This window comes from Rutidosis leptorrhynchoides, chromosome 9, assembly GCF_046630445.1.
Source record: "Rutidosis leptorrhynchoides isolate AG116_Rl617_1_P2 chromosome 9, CSIRO_AGI_Rlap_v1, whole genome shotgun sequence".
In the NCBI taxonomy this organism is placed as follows: Eukaryota; Viridiplantae; Streptophyta; class Magnoliopsida; order Asterales; family Asteraceae; genus Rutidosis; species Rutidosis leptorrhynchoides.
Genome location: NC_092341.1, coordinates 165041637 through 165052969, shown reverse-complemented (window position 1 = coordinate 165052969; position 11333 = coordinate 165041637).

The window sequence follows — 11333 nt, the reverse complement described above, 5'->3', positions numbered from 1 at the left end:
AAAAAATTATATATTTAAAAATATAAAATGACGATATTTAAACTATATAATAATCATGTATAAATTTTCGGAAATCATTTTTGAGTTAAATTGACTTTTGTTGACTTTTGCATATTAGTCTCGAGCATTAGGATTGTGGTACACTATCACTTGACTTAAAATGTTAGACAAATATTAACCAACATATAAATATATATACTTAATTTAGGTTCGTGAATCCGAGGCCAATCTTGCACTTGTTCAATGACGTTATATGTATTTTTACTACGAAATACAGTATTGTGAGTTTCATTTGCTCCCTTTTTAAATGCTTTTGCAATATATATTTTTGGGACTGAGAATTCATGCACTTTTATAAATGCTTTACGAAATAGACACAAGTAATCGAAACTACATTCTATGGTTGAATTGTTATACCAGATATCGCCCTCGTTGAAATTGGTAACCTAAGAATTGGTGTTTATTATAATTACCACCAATTGATGCGAATCCTAAAGATAGATCTATGGGATTTGACACACCCCAGTCAGAGAATTTGAACTGCTTTAGTACTTCGATGATTATATATGGGGATATTCTAGATGCATTTTGTTAATGTCGGTTACCAGGTGTTCAATCCATATGAATGAATTTTAAACACTTACGAGTGTATGATTATTGAATAAATGAAATCTTGTGGTCTATTAAAATTATGGAAATGATCGATTATGATAAACTAATGAACTCACCAACCTTTTAGTTGACACTTTAAAGCATGTTTATTCTCAGGTTTGAAAGAAATCTTCCGCTGTGCATTTGCTCATTTTAAAGATATTACTTGGAGTCATCCATGGCATATTTCAAAAGATGTTGCATTCAAGTTTTTGAGTTCAATAGAGATTATTATTAAGTAAATGACAGATTAGGTCATTTATAAGTTGAATATTATGAAATGGTATGCATGCCTGTCAACTTTCGATGAAATGAAAGGTTGTCTTTTAAAAATGAATGCAATGTTTGTAAAATGTATCATATAGAGGTCAAATACCTCGCGATGTAATCATATGTTATTCTATTCGTCCTTATGGATTAGGACGGGTCGTCTCATCGGTAACCCCAAAACCGCCTTGAGGTGGTCAGTAACCCACGAACCCGTATTCGTAACCGAAATTTTGCTGAGGCGGTCCAAAACTGCCTTGTGGTCGGTGAAATTTTGTTGGGGGATAGAAGATGATGCGGGTGTTTGTGTGACAATATTGTGTTGTGCGGTATCTTGAAGTAATGAATTCCACATATCACTATCAATGCCCGATGAATGTTGTTTTGGTGTTTGTTTTTGTTTATGTTTGAGATTTCTTTTTGATGAAGACATTTTGTGATAATGATGTAGTGTTTGAGATAGTGTTTGTAGTGGTAAAATGGAGTTGAGATTGATATGGTATATAGTATTATGAAGTAGTGTATATATATATATAGAAAATAAATATAGTTTAAATAAAAAAGAAAAAAAGTATCTGTTGCCATCTCCAACGGTTATAAAATTTATTTATTTATTTAATTCAAAATAATGGGACCCACTTCGTTCTTCAAACATTTGTTGAACATCTAACCATTTGTATCGGCTACTTGTAACGCCTGTCACTTGCCAACATGGCAATCAAGAAATGCCTTAAAGGCCGTATCCATGTGTCTCTTTTTTTGTCACTTTTCCCTCTGTTTAATTCCAACGGGAGAAGAAACACCCGTTTCTTATTTTTTAATTTTTTATTAATTTAATAATATTATTTTTATCCCCTTTTAATACCTAAGCCAATTATATTTTAACACATCATCACAATACTCCTAACCAACACAAAAAAGAAATACCACCACTACTCCACTCAAAAAAGAAACACGTCCTACTCATCCAAAAAGTGCAAAAAGGCAAGTGACACCACAAGAAACGCCTTCAACCAATGCAAGTGGTCTCATAATCAACGGTGGTGGTTCAACGGCTGGCTCGACCACGTTCCGTAGTATCAGCACCAAAGCTACGACGGCCAATGACGGCTACAACTAGGTCTGAAAAAATGAAACATGTAAGTAACTAGGGTTGGGGGTGAATAGTTACTTAATACGTTTTTAACACTTATTCGATTGATCACCAAATTTGATTCAACTTTGATCATTCAACTTTGATCATTCAACTTTGATCAACCTACTCAACTCAAACTTGATGAGTGTAGTGTATATGTTCAAAATGATAAATGAAGTAATGTAAAGAACATAGACACAAGGATTTATAGTGGTTCGGGTGGATGTTAACTAATCCACCTTAATCCACTCCCCGATTACACCAATCGGGATTTATTGCTTCACTAAACACTTTTCTCCCAACCCAGTGGAGATCCGATTTACAAGTCTTCAACTTCTTTGTAGACAACAAACTTAATCTTTCTATCCCTTTGAAAGATCAAATCTAACCTAGATCAACTTGTCTTCACCTTGGACAAGTATTAATCTCCAAATAAGATTAATCAACTTCCTAAGTCCCTTTAAGGAAGTAAATCACTAAGCTAGCCTATGCTTCTACTAATTGAAGTTACAAGACTTATACACTTTGCAATGATGATCCTAACACAATACTAGGACATACATTACATTAAGTAAACTCACAAGATAAATGATTTTGATTAGTAAGTTTACAACAACTCAATTCTATATCTATAAGATCATAGAATCTTCTCTTGCTTGATAACATTTGAGTAGTAATTGATGCACTTGTGATCACTGGAAATAAGCCTTTGAAATATGAAAGAGGGTCCACTTCAAATGCTCTTAAATGTTTGCCTTTTATAGTGATATTCAAAAAGTAGCCGTTGATACACGATTAACATCACGGTCGACCGTGGTGCGATCGTGCGTGCTCCAGTCCAAATTTGGTATCCGTTGTATAGCCGTTTGACTCAAATTTGAACACCACATTTTGGCACCTTTACTTCTTCTAGCACCTGCAAAAGAAACCAAACATCTGATACAAGTACTATATGCATTAAGTGTGTGAGATTTGGTCTTAATGCATGAAAGTGACTAATCATTCCAAAAGTGGTGTACCCAACATTCTTGGAGAAGTGTCTTGATTGATATTTTGGAAAATCTCAGTTTGGTCAAGACTTAGTTAGTCACTTTAATGCCCTTGGTTCAATTCTAAATACTAGTCACTATGTCATTAACTTCCTAGTTTCAATTAATCACAAGTCATGTTCTTTTTAAGTTTAGTTAGAAATTAATTGAATAATGTCTCTATAAGATAATCCTGAAGTATGTAGAGACATCAAAGTTAAGTCATAAGCAATCACCCTTAGTTACTTAGACTAGACCAAATAGAGAATTGACTATACTTTCATTGTGAACCATTTTACACTTAATATATTAGAGTAGGTTAGTCACTTGAATCCTAACTAATGAGCACATAGCAAACATATTAATCAAGTTGACAAGTTTATGAGTATTAACCATATTGATAAGTAGCAAGTAATACTCACATAGCAAGAGATAGTTATTCTAGGATCAATCATATAGATACTTGCACAACTTATAATTCAAGCACTTAATAAGTTTAATTTGCAATATAACATATTGCATGATTAATGTGTAAGTACACATTAATGTCCAACACATGCAGAAGGGAAGAGCAATCTCTAGTTGGGACTTGGTGACCATCCTAAATGTATCTAAATGTGTTTTAGGATTACAAGTCACTACTAGTTAACCTTGAGAGCATTGTTCCTCATTTTGCCTTAATTAATCACTAAGTCATTTCTAATAGCAATCATTGTTCTAGTGACATTGGCTTAAGTGTGTTGGTACTTGATGATCATACTAAGGACATCTAGATAAGAATTAAGATCATAAGTTATTGATTAACACTTATGTGTTATGCCTAATCTTGATTAATTTGTCATTAAGATGTCATTATGTGTAATTAATCACAATTAGTGTTTTTATGACCAAAACTCAATTGAGTATGGAGAAGGCATCTATTCTAAGCATGTTGAGAAAGGTTTCATGAATTATAGATGTCGGGAACTAGTCAAACTTTATTTGGTCGAAAATGGTAACAGAGAAAACTGCGGTCGCACTGCGGTTGACCGTGGTGGCGACCGTGTAACTTGTTTTCACAAAACTGCGTTGCAATTCAGTTTGGGGTTTCAAGATTGACTATGCGGTCGACCGTACCTCGACCGTGTGTTTAGCTGAACTTTTAATTTCATTCTTTAACCTATGTTTAACTTGGTCGTTTGCAAGATAAAGTATGGATTAGTGACCTTGCGTGTTTTATGTTAAGATGTCAGTCATCACTTATGCATATGTATGTGTCATCATTAAAACATATTCTTTGGTTAATCATACTTAAATTTATCGTTTTGTGCATTAACCCACATTCAACCAACAAAACCTAAAACCAATCAAACAGGTCCATTGGGTCCTTCTCTATACTACACATCAAAGCAACTACACATCATTATCACAAAATTTCATCCCTGCTATGAAGTATCCATCCATGACACATTTCTCATATCGTTTGGGGGGGGGGGGGGGTAAAGTGGAGGAGGTTTTACTTGGCCGTGCCCTTAGATCGGTTTCAAGGTTTCCTCCCGGGCAGCGATGGGGGCGGGGTTATTATCGCTGCATCGGCATCGTCGAAACGGGAAATGATCGCAACGAGTGGTTTAATCCCCCTCGGATGATCCCAATCGCTGTTCAAAAAAAATAACTACACATCAAAGCAATACAGACCCAATTGGGTTTTGGAACATTTTTATTTCAATTATGATTTGATCTGAACGGGTCCTACAGGGTCATCAATGAGTTTTTCATGGGTTGTTATAATAATTCTCTGTTCAAGTGTTAAGTTTATTATTATTATTATTATTATTATTATTATTATTATTATTATTATTATTATTATTATTATTATTATTATTATTATTATTATTATTATGTTATTATATGTATATTTATATATAATATTATATATTATAATTATAATAATATTATTATTATTATTATTACATAATATAAAAATATAAATTTAATCAAAATTTTAATACTAAATCACTATGTACCATCAAAACAAAAAAACAATATATATATATATATATATATAGTTTATTATTATTATTATTATTATTATTATTATTATTATTATTATTATTATTATTATTATTATTATTATTATTATTATTATTATTATTATGTTATTATATGTATATTTATATATAATATTATATATTATAATTATAATAATAATATTATTATTACATAATACAAAAATATAAATTTAATCAAAATTTTAATACTAAATCACTATGTACCATCAAAACAATATATATATATATATATATATATATATATATATATATATATATATATATATATATATATATGGTTGTCATTAAGAGGGAATCAGAATCACTTTTTTGAGGGTAAGTGGGGGAATGTAATTTTTTTGTTTTTTTATTTTTTTTCAAATATTAAGATTACATGAAAATATGAACATTTAAAAAAGACACTTTGTGAAGAATGTTATTATTTTGGCGGGAAATCGCTCGAAGAAATAAATAATAACATTCATCATGAGTAATGTTTTAATTCGAGTTTATTTGCATCGTTTTGTTTTCATCTTGTGTGAGGTGTTTTTTTCGAAATTCAGCCCGATTTAGGGTTTAGGGTTTTGGTTTTGATTTTAGGGTTCAGGTTTAAGTGTTTTGGGTTAAGTTCCTAAATCATAAACTCTAAACTGTTCATGTTAAAAATTCAATCTAAATCTTAATTTCTAAACCCTAATAGTTAAACCCTAATTTTTAACCTCCTAATTTCTAAACCCTAATTTCTAACCTCTTTAAAAAAACTCAGAAGCAAAACATTCATTCCAATGAAAGTTATCATTTATTTTTTCGAACGTTTTTTCGCCAAATAATAACATTTATCACAAAGTGTCGAAATCAGTTGTCAGTTTTCTACCCGCGATTTCGACGCACATTTTTGAGGCTCTTTCGACTAGTGATTTCGACACGTGCTTTTTGACGAGCATTTTTGAGGTGCGTTTTTGACCCGGCATTTTTCGAAGAGCATTTTGACCCGCGTTTTTAGACGCGCATTTTTGACGTACGTATTTGACCAGCATTTTTGGGGCACGTTTTCGAGGCGCATGTTCGGTAGAGACATCAAAAACTACAAACAAGAACAATTAATGCATATGTGTATGATCTAGATGGGCCAACCCTACAAGTTATATTTATTTAGGTTAACAATTAAATGGGTTACACTTGTTGGGTCAGGGAATAAAAAGTGGGATGTGATAAATAAAATCAAGATAACAAATATGAAAGCTGACAACTTGTTCGAGGATAACATGTTAAGAGTTGGAAGCAATAAAGGAATCTTTGTTTAAATTTTATAAGTCATGTTTATCTTTAGTTTTTATCCGTATTTTGTTTAAAAAGGACTCTCATGTTTATTTGGAATTCTGTTTTTATTTTTGAATATTACGTGAAATACCATTAAAAATCGTGAATGTTTTGTTTTCTTGAACTGAGAAGGTTCTGTGTTCTTGTTTAACCGAGAAGGTTGAATTACTATTCTCTATTATCTTTTCTGTTTAAGCCATCGATCTCTTAATTCCACATTAACAATTTTACTAGCCCGGCCCAATCTACCCGGGTCTTGACCCAACCCGACCCGAGTCTCGACCCAACCCGTTCGAGCCATTTAAATTCTGACTCATTTTAACCAATGACCCGTTTTGACCCAAACCAATTTGATCCCTGACCCAACCCGACCCATCTCGACTCGTTTGCCAGTATAGCCACAACCATGACACCGATAAAAGTGGTCTAAAGGGCATAAAGGAAATTTATCACATTATTCTTATCTACATATGGACGTGAATTATTAAATTGTTACATCTTAATTAAAAAAAATACTTAGACTATTAATATAGGACGGAGGGTGTATAATATTACGAGTTTTAAGAAAAGATATATATTACTCTCTATGTCACAGTTTGATAATTCAAGGAAAAAAATATGCAAATTAAGAAATGTAATCGTCAATTCTAATTTTTCTTACATTACAGTTTTACTTTTTATTTTTTACTTACAATTTTGTTTTGCATGTATAAAATAAGAATATATCTCATTATCTTATTTATTTACAAAAAATTACTAGTAATATCTTAAAACATCTGCAAGATGAATTGAAATATCAAATTAAGATGGAGGGAATATATTTTTCTTTCACACATATATATTTTTCCTCACACATACCACTAAAGTTGAAATTAATAGGTGGCTAGTCGTCTTCCTCCCTCAATTTTCCCTACACATCTTATGCACTTCCTATAAAAGTCATAGTTTCTTCTTTCATATATATCTAGCTTTCAATTTCATATTTTGTATGCTAAAATATAAGCTAGACAATTGTAAATTTGCTTAAAAATCTTTCTGAATAAGTAAGTCAGCTGGTAGCATCACAAATTTTATTGAATGAGTGCAAAAATTAAAAATCAATTTTTTTACGAATCGGATAATCAAAAACATCGGTGCACTTGAACAGAAACTTGTTGGAGTTATGGATGAAGTTATGGATGCGATCTGGTAAAGAATAATGATAAGATAATTAGCAAAATTTTCTCGGCTTTACTGTAAACAATCTTCTCGGACCTTCATAGTTTAATTTATTTCAAGTAGTAAAATTTCAATAATATAAATTCAACTAAGGAAAAAAAATAAACTAGCCTGACTTTTAAACTCACAAAAAGAATACGAATAAACTTAAATAATAACTAGGGTTAAGGCTACTCAAGAGTCATATACTTTTTTTTGTCCTGATGTAGGCCATATATCCAAAAAAATACTAATGTAGGTCACATACTTTCAAAAAGTGTATCGATGTAAACAAAAGGTAACATGTTTAGCCGGCTAAATAGGTCACCTTTTGTTTACATTGATACACTGTTTGAAAATATGTGACTAATGATACGCATACCCGATTGGCTCGTGTTGCGCATCACACTTGCACCATGTGCACAACCCTCGCGTTCTAGCACTCCAGACGCAAGAAAATGTGCGCTTGGTTAGAATAGCTTGCTGTATGAGGATGACGTGTCCTGTACTTACCACGATCTTTGTAAAAGAACCGACAGCTAGCAAAGAGCAACAGTACTGTTCCCTGGCCCCTCTCCTGAATGACCACGCAGTACAGACAAGAAAGCAATGCGGAACACGTGGCTCTAATAAGCAAACGGAACTGTAGCTATAAATAACGGACTCGGATCACAAGGCAAAGGATCCGTTTTTTAGAAAATCACACACATACTATTTTGAGTACCAACGTATGGACCAACTGCGCTATCCATATAGCGCCTTCTTTACCATCGCTACCGGACTCATAGTATACCACTAGACATTCTAGATATACAGGTAACGTTCTACGAACCCTATTCTCATCGCGAGCCATCGCCAACCGGATAACTCGTCGATGATGGGTTTATGTTTAACCACCCCTACAGAGATCATCATCTCGTGAGGGGTTATTCACGGTACTCCGGACCGAAGAATTAAACCCAATCGACCCTTAAAACCCCCTTCTTTGATGTCAAGCATTGACCGAACCCGACACGATTAATCTATGCTTGATCATTTCGCGCCATCCTTGGGACATACAAGTTAAAAGGTTTTGAATTAATCTTTTCTCTATATGTCCACTACTCATTTGTTTATTATATACAGGCATCTGTTACGAAAAGATAAGTGCATTCAATGGCCAACTGCCGACAACAGCTAGGAACTAAGTGCAAAGTTGGCCTGGCGGAAGCTCGGAGGCGACAGAGATATCATTCCTCGCCATCCGAATGTTCAACACTTCCTGCGCGCCCATCGTAGTACAGGGATACTTACCCAAGTCAGGTCATGGTGTAAAGCGCCTTCATATGGTGGCAGTGGTGTTGACATCATGTACGAGCATTGATTCTGACAGTTGCCCACACCGACAAGGCAGACCATCAAGCCTCCGACCACAGCCTTGTTTGGGTTTTCAGGAGAATCAGCGTAGCCCATTGGAATTCTAGACTTGAGGCTGGAGCTGAGAGACAGCAAGGATAAATTAAAAAAGTGAACTGAGAGCATAGAATTTTGTGTAGTGCGCTTGTATTCTAGATACAATGCTATACTGGGATGAACCTCCATTCAAAAATTTGGTGCTATACTATCCACAATCCACGGGATGGTCCGATTCCTAACAGAACAAGGAGTCGCCACCCTTGAATCGAAGTCGATGGATGCCTTATGCGCGTCTGTTACCGATAAAGGAAGCGCTACTTCTGAAGAAAAAGGTGCGAATGAATGGTGGGTTGTAGTTAATCTCGAATATCCGGAACAGAAGGTAAAGATAGGGGGAGTCTCACACACGAAACTAAAGAGAAACTGAGGAATATACCCATTTCCAATTCCGACGTGTTCTGCTGGTGCGATGCCGATATGACTGGAGTACCGTGAGAGATAGCGCAGCATTATCTCCGCGCTAGTACCAATTTGACCCCTATCAAACAGAAAAAGCGGTCGATAGTGCTCGAAAGAAGTGAATGATTGCGCAGAGAAGTCAACAAGCTGGTAAAGGCTAACATACTGTGCAAAGTGAACTACCATACATGGGTGGCTAACCCCGTATTGGTAGCCAAATCCGATGGAACATGGCGGCTCTTCATCGATTTTAAAGATACAAACAAAGCTTGCCCAAGGACAGTTATCCGTTGCCAGAGATAGACTGGAAAGTCGAGTCGCTCGCAAGTTTTAGATTTAAGTGTTTCTTGGACGCCTACAAAGGATATCACCAAATACTAATGGCTGAGGAAGACGAAGAGAAGACCGCATTCCACACAGACCAGGGGATATACTATTACACCAAAATGCCCTTTGGACTGAAAAACGCGGGTGCTACCTATCAGCGCACCATAGATACATCGTTCGCTAAACAAATTCGGCACAACCTTGAGGCGTATGTCGACGACCTCGTTATTAAAAGTAACACCGAGGAGCAATTGCTAGCAGATATTCTTGAAACATTTAACACGCTCAGAAGCATCAATATGAAGCTCAAACTCGCTAAGTGTAGCTTTAAAGAAGAAGAGGGAAACTTCTTAGGGCACATTGTGACTCCGCGTGGAATCAAAGCGAACACAAAGAAAATAGAAGCAATTTAAAAAATGCCCTCTCCTAAAACAAAAAAGCAAGTTTAAAGCCTCAATGGGAAATTAGCTACATTAACGCGATTGCCGCTGAAAGATCGCTCCCGTTCTTTCATACCTTGAAAGACTGCGCTAAAAAGTCAGATTTCAAATGGACTGATGAAGCAGAAAAGGCATTCCAAGAGATGAAAGCACTCCTCAAAGATATCCCTACGTTAACAGCACCTATCACGAGTGAAAATCTGATACTTTACCATGCGGTGTCTAAAGAAGCTGTTAGTTCCGTCCTTGTTTCCGAGCTAGGAGACGCTCAAATGCCAGTATATTTCATCAGCAAAGCACTGTCATGAAGTGAGTTAAACTATCTGCCCATAGAAAAACTCGTATACGCGCTCGTCGTCACTTTCAGCCGTCTACGCAGGTACTTCCAAGCACACTCAACCTATTCGACAACTACTCTACAAGCCAGAGATATCAGGGAGATTGACCAAATGGGCGATAGAGATGGGCGAGCATTAAATCGCATACTACGCTAGAAGCGCTATTATGGGACAGGTAATGGCCGACTATTTGGCCGAAACAGCCGCTGATATGCCAGTAATCTGTGACCCTGAACAACTCCCCGCGCCTTCCCCCGAACTATGGGAGCTCTATATCGATGGCGCATCAAGCTCTGAGGGCGCTGGTGCAAGTTTAATCCTCACAGGTCTGCATCAAGAAGAGCACCCATACGCGCTGCGATTCAACTTTAAGGTGACAAACAACGAGGCAAAAATATGAAGCACTACTGGCAGGGATGCGTATAGCCCATGAGTTAGGAGTAAAAAAGCTACAAGCCTATGTAAATTCATGTAATACCCCGTCAAAATGTGCCTTGACGTGCTGTATTACCAAAGGTCAAAGTCCAGTCTTCGTACTCTATATGCTTTAATCCTTAGTTTCCATGCTTGACCTCTAACATTTCTTTTATTGCGGAAGCGTAGCTAAAGTAGATTACCTGAGAATAACATGCTAAAAATGTTAACACGAAGGTTGAGTGAATCATAGGTTTAGGTAGCATAAAGTGTAGAGTGCAGACCACAAGATTTCGTTTTCATGCTCGCAAGCACCTTTAAAAATAATAAAA